The sequence below is a fragment of the Staurois parvus genome, unplaced genomic scaffold (genome assembly GCF_062004578.1).
Source record: "Staurois parvus isolate SC_StPar_1 unplaced genomic scaffold, SC_StPar_1.0 ptg000321l, whole genome shotgun sequence".
NCBI lineage: Eukaryota > Metazoa > Chordata > Amphibia > Anura > Ranidae > Staurois > Staurois parvus.
Genome location: NW_028318117.1, coordinates 5164132 through 5176104, shown reverse-complemented (window position 1 = coordinate 5176104; position 11973 = coordinate 5164132).

Here is an 11973-nt window from a genome sequence, read left to right as displayed (position 1 = left end):
CAAACCACCAACATTACTCCTAAAGTTTCAAGCCTTTTGGTGACTAGATCCAGATCTCTGAGTTTCTCAAGAAGTTTTGGTAAACCTGTTGGCACTTACAAAAGAAAGAAATAGGATTTTAGACCATCTAGTTCTTAACAGAGACGACATTAATGCAGTTCTGCCCCAAAGCACAGTCCAGGCTGCATTAATATGTACCTTTTATTTCTGTGTGGAGTTCAGCTTTAAATTACAAAACAACTTTTGTAGCAATGATATACATCATGTTCTATCAGGTTTTCCTTTAAATTTCAAGGATACAGCATTGTTCCTTTAAATTTCTATGAGCCATACAATGAGCTGTAAAATATTTTCCAAACCAAAAGTTTTAATTAGGAATTGTCCGTATTCTTGATGAGTTTGTAAAGTGCATTTACTTGTCTCCTAACAGTGCTGAGCTTTCAGTGGCAAGCAGGGCATTGTATAAGAGTGCTCTTGTCAGAATACATCAGTTTGACTTTTATGTTCTTCCTTTCCAGCATGTCTGAATCGATTGTCTGAAATGTTTAGGTTAATTCATGTTTTCATTCCACAAAGCCAACCTCTGCATACATACATAATTCATTAAAAGAGTTTGAATTTCCATACCTTTAACCCACAGTGTATGAATTTATTTTATATGTCTTTTCTTTCATTATTCTAGCTTTAGTAGTAATTTTACACTTATCAAAATTAGCCTTTAATGCTGGAGAACCTTTGTACAGTTTTAGATTCTGGGACTGATTTATTAAAAGCAATAGGCTGTTCACTTTGCATAGGAAGATGCACTTTGCAAGTGAATTTGTCCCAGAGCTTAGTGAATGAGGTGAATCTCTGCTGAATTCCAAACAATCAAAAACCTACCTGATGTATACTTATACTGTAGGACTAGACTTTACGTAGGAAATAAACATCAGCAAGAGTGCACTATACCCACGCTTGACTGTTATGAATAAAAGTGAAGTTTTAGGTCATAGTGGGTTTGGTGCGTGATGCTGATGTTTTTCTATCTACTGAATTCCATCATCCAATTATGTACAAGCAAAAAATTTTTTTTTTATTTTCCCAACACGTAACTGGATATATGTTTCAAAGTGAAACTTCACCACATTCACCACTTGCTAAGTGAACAGCCAATTTGCCTTTGGTAAATCACCCACATTGGGGTTGATTTACTAAAGGCAAATAGACTTTTCACTGAACAAGTGAATTTGCACTTTGCAAGGGAATTTTCCCTTGAGTGAGGTGAAGCTCTGCTGACTTGCATCATCCAATCATATGCAAGCAAAAATTATGTTTGTTTTTTTTTTTTACTAGCTCATGATCGGGTATTCTTTGCAAAGTGAAACTTCACCACATTCACGCTGTGGGGCAAACTCCCTTGAAAAGTGCAACTTCCCTTGCAATGTGAACAGCCTATTTGCCTTTAGAAATCAACTCCATTGTGTCCATTTTGAAGTGATTTCCCTTGACTTTCTGCTCTGTCTAAAGCCAGTCATAGACAGTTTGAATCATGTATGATTAACCGATAAACTTGGGTACAACCAGTCTGTCAGATTTTACATGCGATTATTGCTAGTGGCTAACATAGCCGCTAGTAGTGACTACTGTGTTCTCCCAGCAGGGATGGAAGCCCCTAACCCCCCCCCCCCCCTTCCTGGGACAACACAATGGCTCCACAGGAGGGTGCAGGAAAGGAAATCTCTCTGTCTATGACCGGCATTACACCCATCCCACGTAAAAGGATTGAAACTAATACTTTGTGGCTGTAGCTGAGCTTTAAAATCTGCCTCATATAATAAAGAGATTATAGAATAGCTTCATATGAAATAAAAAGTTTTGTAAAAAAAACATTCAAAGCTTTACAAATGGACCAGTGGAAATTTCATTAATATTTGCTGCAAGGGTAGGATCTATGATGTCCACAAATATCTGAAAAGGTAGGCAAATATAAAAATATAATAGCTCCTTACATTTCTTGCTTAAGTATGGGCAAACAGATACATTAAAGCATGAACAAGTGAGGAATGACACTATGATGTTTCATGGTGCAATGATATGTGAGTTACAGATGGTGTCAAATGCCCCATCCCTGCATATTTTGGACAGATAGGATAACTGCTTTGCAAAAGGCATGATAGAAACCATCTACATCAAACTGGAACAATCATCCCTACATAGGGGTGGGAACATTCAACACCATCTGCTACCCACAAATCATGCTATTTTAACATCTGTACTATGAAATATTAGCACCTAGCCAGACTTCATGGCACCATGGGATTGGATTATGTAATTAGAACTGGATGATTACACAATCTATTACACAGTTATGTGTGGTTATAAATGCTTGGGTACGTTCCTGACCCTCATCATAGCTGAAGAAACTGAATATGACTTACTACTACTAACCCTTTTTATTCTTGTTTTCTGACAGACTTGTCCCCCTATCTATGAACTGGTGATGAATATTCATCTATTATTGCCAGCAGTCATTCTTATAAGTTTGGGCTTTTAATAAAATAATCATCCATATCCACCTCCATACTGCAGTATCTGTGTGGTGTTGCAGCTGTCTCACAATGACATTAACATTGGGAACTGAGCAATCACATGACCGCTAATTGCTCAGTTCTTTGTCTGTGCCAAGTGGATGGCAGTGACTGACAGTCGTCTCTTTCCACTCTGCTTTTCCAGTGTTCACTGAAGCACTGGGCTGGGGACAGGGTGAGCACTGCTGGCTCCAGCTCTCAGCCATGCCCTGAAAGGGCAGAGCCAGCTGGCAATCAGGCAGTGGGGTGGATCCCAACAATATTGGCAGGATGTTTCCTGAATTTGGCATATCTCTACCCTGTCAGCTGATAGTGGGTCACAGGAGGACAAAATAAGTGTACTCCTGTGACCCACAAATGAAGTACAGTATGACCAAAAAATACCTGACTTTGAAATTGTCACGCCAGACTGGCTGGATGAATATTGAGATTTTAAGATGATCAACAGAGAATATTTTATTTGCCGTGCAGGGATTACGTGTACAGTCCTGTCCCTTTTTGCTTGTCTAAGATTTCTTCCCAAAGCAAACTCTGAAGAATGCAAATAACATTATTTGGAGGACAATTGCTGACTACTTTAAGCAAAGAGGTTGATTTACTAAAGGCAAATAGACTGTGCAGTTGCACTCTGTAAGGGAATTTGCTCCAGAGTTTAGCAAATGAGGTGAAGCTTTACTTTGAAAAGAATTCCCAATCACATGCAAGGAAACTTTAAAAAAAAAAACATAATTTTTGCTTGCACATGACTGTATGATGGAAATTAGCAAAGCTTCCCCTCATTTACTAAGCTCTGGAGCAATTACGATTCTCTTGGGATTCCATAGGTCTCTTTACATATACATTATTGAATAGTAGATTCAGGCATTCTTTGGGTTCTGCATCCAACCACTGATATTTAGGTCTTCAAACTCTCTAATGCTGTTGAGAAAAGTTTTAATTTAATTAAAGAGAACTACAGTGTATCTGAGTACCACAAACCAAAAATGCTATTTACTTAATATTTAATATTCAAAGCAAACTCACCCACCCATCCGTGTCTTTGTGTTTTATTTTGCTGAGAAATCACTTTGAAAAATACCCCTAGCATTTCTGACTGTGGCCATCTTGAATAAGGGTAGATGATTCATGTAGCATTTACTTCCTGGAATACATCTGCCCTTAGCTCAGGCATGCAGGCAGGAGGGTGTGCTTAGCTAAGAAAACCCCTCCTCCCCTCCTGAAGCCTCCTGGAATGTATGACATCATTTGCCTAGGCCTGCAACACAGGAAGTAACTGAAGAAACATAAAAAAAAAGGTTAAAACAAGTGAATATAATATACCTTCCTGTCTATTTACTAATGCTTGCAGCATAAGGATTAAAAATAGGCAATGCTGATTGAAAGAATGAAATTCCACTTTAAATAGCAAAATCTGGTTACTGGCTTTTTCAGCAATACCAATCCCGAAGGACAGAATCAGTACACCCTCTCTGCGTTCTATGCTTTTTGATGCCTGTGGTAAATAAAGTAATATTCATTACAATTTGCAAAAGATTATTTATTTTGTATAACAAATAGTTTTTCATCACAATTCACTCAGTTTATGACTGTCTTCACTGTTTTTTCATCTCACTAGGAAAAGTGACCTAATAGCTCTACATTGTGGAATTGGAAAGTGATTTTTCCCTACTTTTTCTCTTCGCCTTTGTTCTTCATTTTACACAATTGTTTCTTCAAGACCCCTAAACACTTGACATTCAGGAATCTGTCTTCTCTTGGTTTCATTCACACATATCTAATTTATCATTAAACTCCTCGATTAATAGTGCCTCATCCAGAGATTACAGTAGCTGGGAAAACAGGACCCTTGTTCTGCAGTGGGCCCCCTTCCTGCCATTACATTAGAATCCCCCCTTACATCAGAGTTCCCAGAGCCCCCTTTACATTAGAGTTTTCCTTTACAGCACATCAGGGTTTGCCCTTATAGTGCAAGCGGGAACTCTGAGGACCCTGATGTAAAGGGGAACTCTGCGGACCCTGATGTAAAGGGGAACTCTGCGGACCCTGATGTAAAGGGGAACCCTGCGGACCCTGATGTAAAGGGAACTTTGCAGACCTTGATGTAAAGGGGAACTCTTTGTACTGTGATGTAAGGGGGGATGTTATGGACTTAGGTGTAAAGGGAATCTCTGTTGTAAGAGTTTCTCTGGTCACCAGAGCTCCCCCCCCCCCTTACATCAGAGTCTGAAAAGTTTCCTCTTGCACTGTAAGGGTGATCTCTGCTGACTCTGATGTAAGGGGGGATGCTGGGAACTCTGATGTAAGGGGGAGGCTTTGGAGACCAGAGAACCTTTTACATCAGAGTTCCCCTTTACACCAGAGTCTGCAGAGTGAATACACTAAGGTAAAGGGGTTCACTGATGTAAGTGGGGAATGAGGACACTGATATAAGGAGGGACCCTTATATCAGTGTCCCCCCCCTTACCTAAGGGTCTTCACTCTCCCCTTACATCAGTGTAGAGTGACTGACTGCCCCACAGACTCTGTGTTGCCTGTAGCTGTCACACACTGACTACCTTTAATTGCCTGCAGGCTTTGGTCCACCTTTCTGTCACGCCCCCTCCTTGCAGTCGCTTTCAAATTTGCTGAAAAGGCGCCAAGCACCATGATGTCGCACCTATCAAGCAGCCATCCCCCCCATTTCATTTCAAACCGAGCCCAGCTGAGCCCAGCCGAGACTGAACTCGAGCCAAGCTCAACCAACCACTAATTGGCGGACTCTGGAACTGCTCATGTGCACTGTGCGGTTGTAGAGCCGGCCGATTAGTAATCAGCTGAGCTAGGTTCAGATGAGGGAAGCAGCCAGCTGGTAAGGGGGAGGGGGTGAGGGGGAGGAAGAAGCTCGGGTACAAGTGTAGTTTTAAAGAGCATTTTTCTGCTATTTACGGACAGCAGAAAAGTGCCCTTTTTACTGCGAACACTGTTTGGGTCCCCCCACAGTGGCAGAACACCAGGGCAACATCGAAAGTGTGTCCTTTGCGGCCGTGGTAGTTCTACCCCTGTACCTCTCTATCTATCTATCTATCTATCTATCTATCTATCTATCTATCTATCTCTATAATTATCTAATGGGTGATTATCTGTTCAGTGACAGAATTATTTGGTCCACGCACCTTATTAGCATAACTCATTCGCTGCACCCTCAATCGGTCTCTGCTGTGACATGGCAGGTGTCTCTTACAATAATCAGCAAGTGTAGACATGTAGAATTTTGAAGTCTCCTCTGAGGTCCATCTCAAGCCAAGCTCAGCGGATTACTAATCGGCCTGCTGCATATCGAAACATGTGCACTGCGCATGCGCAATTCCAGAGCTGGCGGGTGGAGGGGGGGCCTGTGGTCAGATGCACAAGAACTGGGTGCAGGGCAAAGAGGGAGCGCAGGTTTAAAAGTAGTTTTTAACTTTTCTGTAGTTTTTAACTGTTCCACTAATTAACTTTTCTGCTGTGCATAAACAGCAGAATAAGTGCCCTTTTTTACAGCGACACTGTTTGGGGCCACCCACAATGGCAGAATACCAGGTTAATTGCAAGTATGACCTTTGCACCCCTGGTAATAACACCACCATTCTATTCCCTGATAGGCACACAGCAGCCAAGCACATGTTATTCCCCAATAACTCGAGCCAGAGAACAGACTGTACATGTCTTTTTTGTGTTTTTTTGGTTATTTTTTGGGCATGCATTTGGATAGGGTCAGGGTGAGCCTAGGAATTCTCCAATAAACTTCAAATGGGTAGTAGAAGACACTAATACTGAACTAATACTTCAGGTTGAAAGCGTCCCTTTTAAAGTTGTAAACAAAGTGGTACTAAAGTGAAACTTCAGGGTGGAGGTATCCCTTTGTGAAGTGTAGTCAGAGTGGTACTAAACAGGAATTCCACAACAGGAATACAGTCCTGCGTGTGCTGACAGTAAAAGAAATCTCCAAAAAGAAGCCAAAGAAAGTTTCCATGCCCAGAAGGCTAGTACTCACTGTGTTCTCAATACTGTGTAGCCACATTCAGTATCAATCAGCTTCTGTACTCCAACTGCCTGTGTCCTGAAAACTTAGGAAGCTTTCTGTAAATGCTTCAGGAGACTAGAACAGAGGTCCCCCAGCCAAACAGTAGCTGGGACTCCATAAAAGATTCTTACAGCTTCAGATGGATCTCCCAGGGAAGCCACAGCCCCCTGGTTGGGTCTTACTCACCCAGTGATAAAAGGTCCTCTGCTCTGGGTTCCAGCCTATTTATAAAGAACCAGCAAACACAAATGCTCCTGCGCTTGGGGATGGACTCGATGCAGGCTACAACCACATTTAGAATGTCCTGGAACATGCACACCTTGCTGCCCTCAAAAGGACCGGGGAAATCCAAATATACTGAATGAGGAAAGACAAAACAGAGGGCGCACAGGCCTAGTGCATTACCATAAAAAATGTTTAATAAAAAATAAAGTAGGTGTTGTACTCACAAACGACAATATAGTCAAGGCACATCATAAAAGAACAGCTGGGTCAACACCGCGCTGAGTAACAGTCCGCAATAGGGAGTGTAGACATCCAAAAGGCTGACGCGTTTCGAATACTTGCCTCTTCCTCACAGCCAACTGACCAAATGTCTGCTCCCTCTTTTATATGCTCACTACTAGTTAAACCAAAGGTCACATGGGCCATCCTGGACACTCCCCTGTGCAGGGGGAGGAGTCAGAGGGGCAATTGACATAGTGTAAGTAAACACGAAAGGTCTATACAAATATATATATATATATGTGTATAAATAAAACCATTGAAACTAGTGACAATCATAAAATCATATGAACCGTAAGAAGTGTGCACAGTGAAAAATAAATAAATGGAAAGTTACACATATATAAAATAAAAAAATATATAAAAATATATAAAAATCCTTCCCTGGTGATGCACTGCACTGCTCGCCTTTAAATAAATGGATGGATGAGCAACGCTACGAAGCTGCCTAGTGCTCTGCTTGCCATAGACAACCATGGGACATGGATTTAATATAGAGAGTAGAGTAGGCCTTCCAGCCTATTTATACCTGTCTCAGCCCCCTGCTGGTTAGTCTCCATATTGACCAGGGATTGGCTGGTGAGACATTAATATGCAAGCTGGAGTCTGTGTTCTTCCACCCACTATGTCCTAGGGTCCCAGGAGACAGGGGAAGTAGTCGAGCCCACACCAGCAGAGCCAAGAGCAGACCTTACCTGAACAATTGCTGCTCTCCCTGATTACAGGGAGGCCAAAAACTAAATTTAAACAAACAGTAGCCTAATGGGGTGCTATAGATCTTTCTTACCTTTTTTTTTTTAAAAGGTTAAAAAGTTCTGTCGTATGACCATACACCTCTGCTTCCTAATAGTGGGGGCTGGGTTACAGGACACGGTGCAGACACACAGTGGGGTTGATTTACTAAAAATGGAGCGTGCAATATTTGGCACAGCTGTGCATGGTAGCCAATCAGCTTCCAACTTCAGCTTGTTCAATTAAGCTTTGTAAAAAAAACTTGGAGCCTGATTGGTTTCTATTAGGGATGCAGCGATATAGGCTGCCAAAAATTATCAGCCGAAAATAGGGTTATCAGCATTTTTACAGTAGAAATAAAAAGTGCCGATAATTGCATGCTGAGCCCAATAGATTTCAATGCAAAATTGTATCCCATTGACTTCAATGCAAAAATGCCCCCTAGTGACTTCAATGCAAAACTGCATCCCTTAGACTTCAATGCAAAATCGAGTCTCATTGACTTCAATACAAAATCTGAATCCATGGACTTCAATGTAAAAACTCCCCCTAGTGACTTAAATGCAAAAGCGCCAACCACATTAATTACATAAAAAAAAACATTTAAAGCTGTCCATTTCAGTTTCAGTTTTGAGCCAAGTGCATACTAACTTTTCGGTTTCAGCACTGGAATTTATTTCAGTGCACCACTAGTTTTTTTGCAGGGCTGCACCAAATTTTGCACTCTCCAGTTTTAGTAAATCAACCCCAGTGTATTCCATAGTCTGTTCAGCCTATGGCAAGATGCGTGCTGTGCTTTAGCAAGAGACATTTTCAAGGGACAGCGATTGGGAGGGGGGGGTGCCAGAGGAAGACTCTGACTGATTGGGTGGGGTGTGGTGGCTGAACAAACTACCCAATAAAGGTATGTTGTGTGCCAGCACGATGTCTTATAGCAGCGAATGGCCAGCCAGAGGATGTAAACTGACCACGCAAGAACAGATTGGCTTCTGTGCTTTGTGTAGTCAGTTTAGAACAAGGAAGAAAGGTGACTGGCAGGAGCAACTAGGTATTTCAGATGGAAGACGTACATGAAAATGATATAGACTATGATTTATAAAATACACATGTCAACACACACAAAGGAAAAAAAAACAAATATTTAGGGTAACATACACTTTAAGGCAGAATGGGGCCCTAGGTAAGGGAGCAACTTTGCCCCCCATCATTTGATATACTTTGTTAAAGATTGCAATAGGCGCAAAGAAGCCGCCTTATCTGTATTATCTGTGCTAACATGCTCTGTCCCGTCATACACCATCTGCCTATTTCAATCCCTCTATGTGCAGTGACACACAGCTGCAAATCTTTGACCACATGCACTGTTCTCCTGGTTTACTGCAGAAACTTTAAGGGTTGTTCCTAGGCTCTCTAGACATACACTGGGCCTGAAGCCAAGGTTTCCTTGTGAATGATCCACCTCTGGTCGTTTCCTACACCCATCCCTGCTACAATACACCAAAGTTCCCTCTCTATACTACCCCCACAACCTTTTTTTTCCAATACTACAGACTATACTACACTATACAGACAAATCTCAGCTCCACATAACCACATCTGTCTCCTTCTTCCCTCACAATCACTCCAAATTGTCTCTTAGGCATTTCTTCATGAATATATAATGATCCTCTGTATTTGTTAATGCTGTCTACTTAGGTGAATAAATAATGACCCTGTGATTATGCTCTTGTGTATAGTTTATGCTATTTAGGATATCTACCAGTATATATTTTCAAAAAGCATATTGTCACTGCAGATTTTAAAATGTAACATTTGGCTTCTGCATCTGCGCTGGTTACACAACTTCAAACAATGTAAAAAAATAGTTTCCTTACATAGTATAATTACCCATAAACATAAGTGATGCTACCAATGTGGCTATTCTGGGTAATGCTAGCAATAAATAAAGGGTATTAACAGCTTCCCATCCGCCCTATAACAGAAATACTGCTACAGGGTGGCACAGGTGCGCAAAATCACATATATACAGGGCTTTTTTTCTCAGAGGAAAGGTGGTGGAACTCCCCCACCCAAACCTGGCCACGCCCCCATCAAACCCTAGGACCACCCCTTTAGAGAACAGGAATGCAAGTAAAATTTGGGAGGGGCTATAAAAGTAAATGTATGGAATTAACACCGCCCCCCCCCCCCACATTAGTAAGAATAGCGAGTAACACTGCCCCCCCCCACATTAGCAAGAAAAGCGAGAAAAATTGTATCGCCGCTCCTTACCTGATGCTGACGATCCGCGCTATGGTAGGATCGACGAGCAGAGGGCGTGATGACGTCAGCGCGCACCGCCGGGTGTACTAAGATACACCTTTCCTATGGGGGTGGCCGCGCGCCCCCGATGTTTACACGCTGGCGGTAGAGGGGGGGGGGTGAAGCGTGCATGTCCCCGCTCACCGGCTGTGAGCAGCGGCAGTGACAGGTGCCGGGCACGCGCAAGCATGACATAAACAAGCCGCGTCCGGCACCTGTCACTTTCGCTGCTCTGCATAGCTTGTCAGCTCTGCAGAGGCAGTCGGTGAGCGGGGACAAGAAGAAAAAGGTGGCGGAACGCAGTACCGCCGCGTTCCGGCAGAAAGAAAGCCCTGCATATATATATATATATATATATATATATATATATATATGATTTTGCTGTTCTGGGTAGGGGGCGCGCACCCCACCAGCGCTGCCATTTGCGGCTTTCAATCACCGGGGCCTGGCCGGCAATTACTCACCCACGCCCTGTGATTTCCGAAGATCTCCAATGGGGAGGAGGACTGTTTTGTTTACTAACAGTTCTCCTCCCTGTCAGCTTGGGCATACTGCTTTGGATGGCTGTGCACAGCAAGGTTAAGACATCATGAAAAAATAGTGAGATTATCATTTAAAGGGGATTTGAACCTGGAAAAAAAAGCTAACAGGTAAGATTTTTATGACAGAATAGACCCTATTGTTCTCTTCTGTCATAAGTGATGCTCCCTACCTTTCTGCTTCAATGTTACTTTATGCCACAGCTCTGTGACATGATGAAGTGACCCCGGTGCGCAATAAAGTAGCTGAACAGACCAAACCCAGAAAGAAGACCAGTAGATGATGGAAGTGCCTGTGACCAGTAGGGTCGCTGACAGCACAGTGCTGGAGGGGATCGTTTGACAGGCAAGTCTAGCTGTACATACTAGCACATTGTGGCTAATAGCTCCTGGGGGTCCATTTTAAAAAAATGTGGCATTTGAAATTACCAACAGGTGCACTAGATGAGCAACAATGAGACGACCCCAAAACAGTAATGGTTTTACAGGTGGAGGCCACTGACATTTTTTTTTCCTTACTCATCTTTTCTGACTGTTTTTCACTAGTTTTTCATTTGGCTAGGGTCAGTGTCACTACTGGTAGCATGTGGTGATACCTGGACCCTACAGAGGTTGCATAGGCAGTCCAACTCCTCCAGGATGGTACATCAATATGTGCCATTGCCAGAAGGTTTGCTGTGTCTCCCAGCACAGTCTCAAGAGCATGGAAGAGATTACAGGAGATAGGCAGTTACTCTAGTAGAGCTGGACAGGGCCATAGAAGGTCCTTAACCCATCAGCAGGACCAGTATCTGCTCCTTTGTGCAAGGAGGACAGGATGAGCACTGCCAGAGCCCTACAAAATGACCTCCAGCAGGCCACTGGTGTGAATGTCTCTGACCAAACAATCAGAAACAGACTTCATGACGGTGGCTTGAGGGCCTGACATACTCTAGTGGGCCCTGGGCTCACTGCCCGGCACCATAGAGCATGATTGGCATTTGCCATTGAACACCAGAATTGGCAGGTCCGCCACTGGCACCCTGTGCTTTTCACAGATGAGAGTAGATTCACCCTGAGCACATGTGACAGACATGAAAGGGTCTGGAGAAGCTGTGGAGAACATCATGCTGCCTGTAACATCGTTCAGCATGACCATTTTGGTGGTTGGTCAGTGATGGTCTGGGGAGGCATATCCATGGAGGGACACACAGACCTCTACAGGCTAGACAATGGCACCCTGACTGCCATAAGGTATCAGAGTGAATTCCTTGGACCCACTGTCAGACCCTACGCTGGTGCAGTG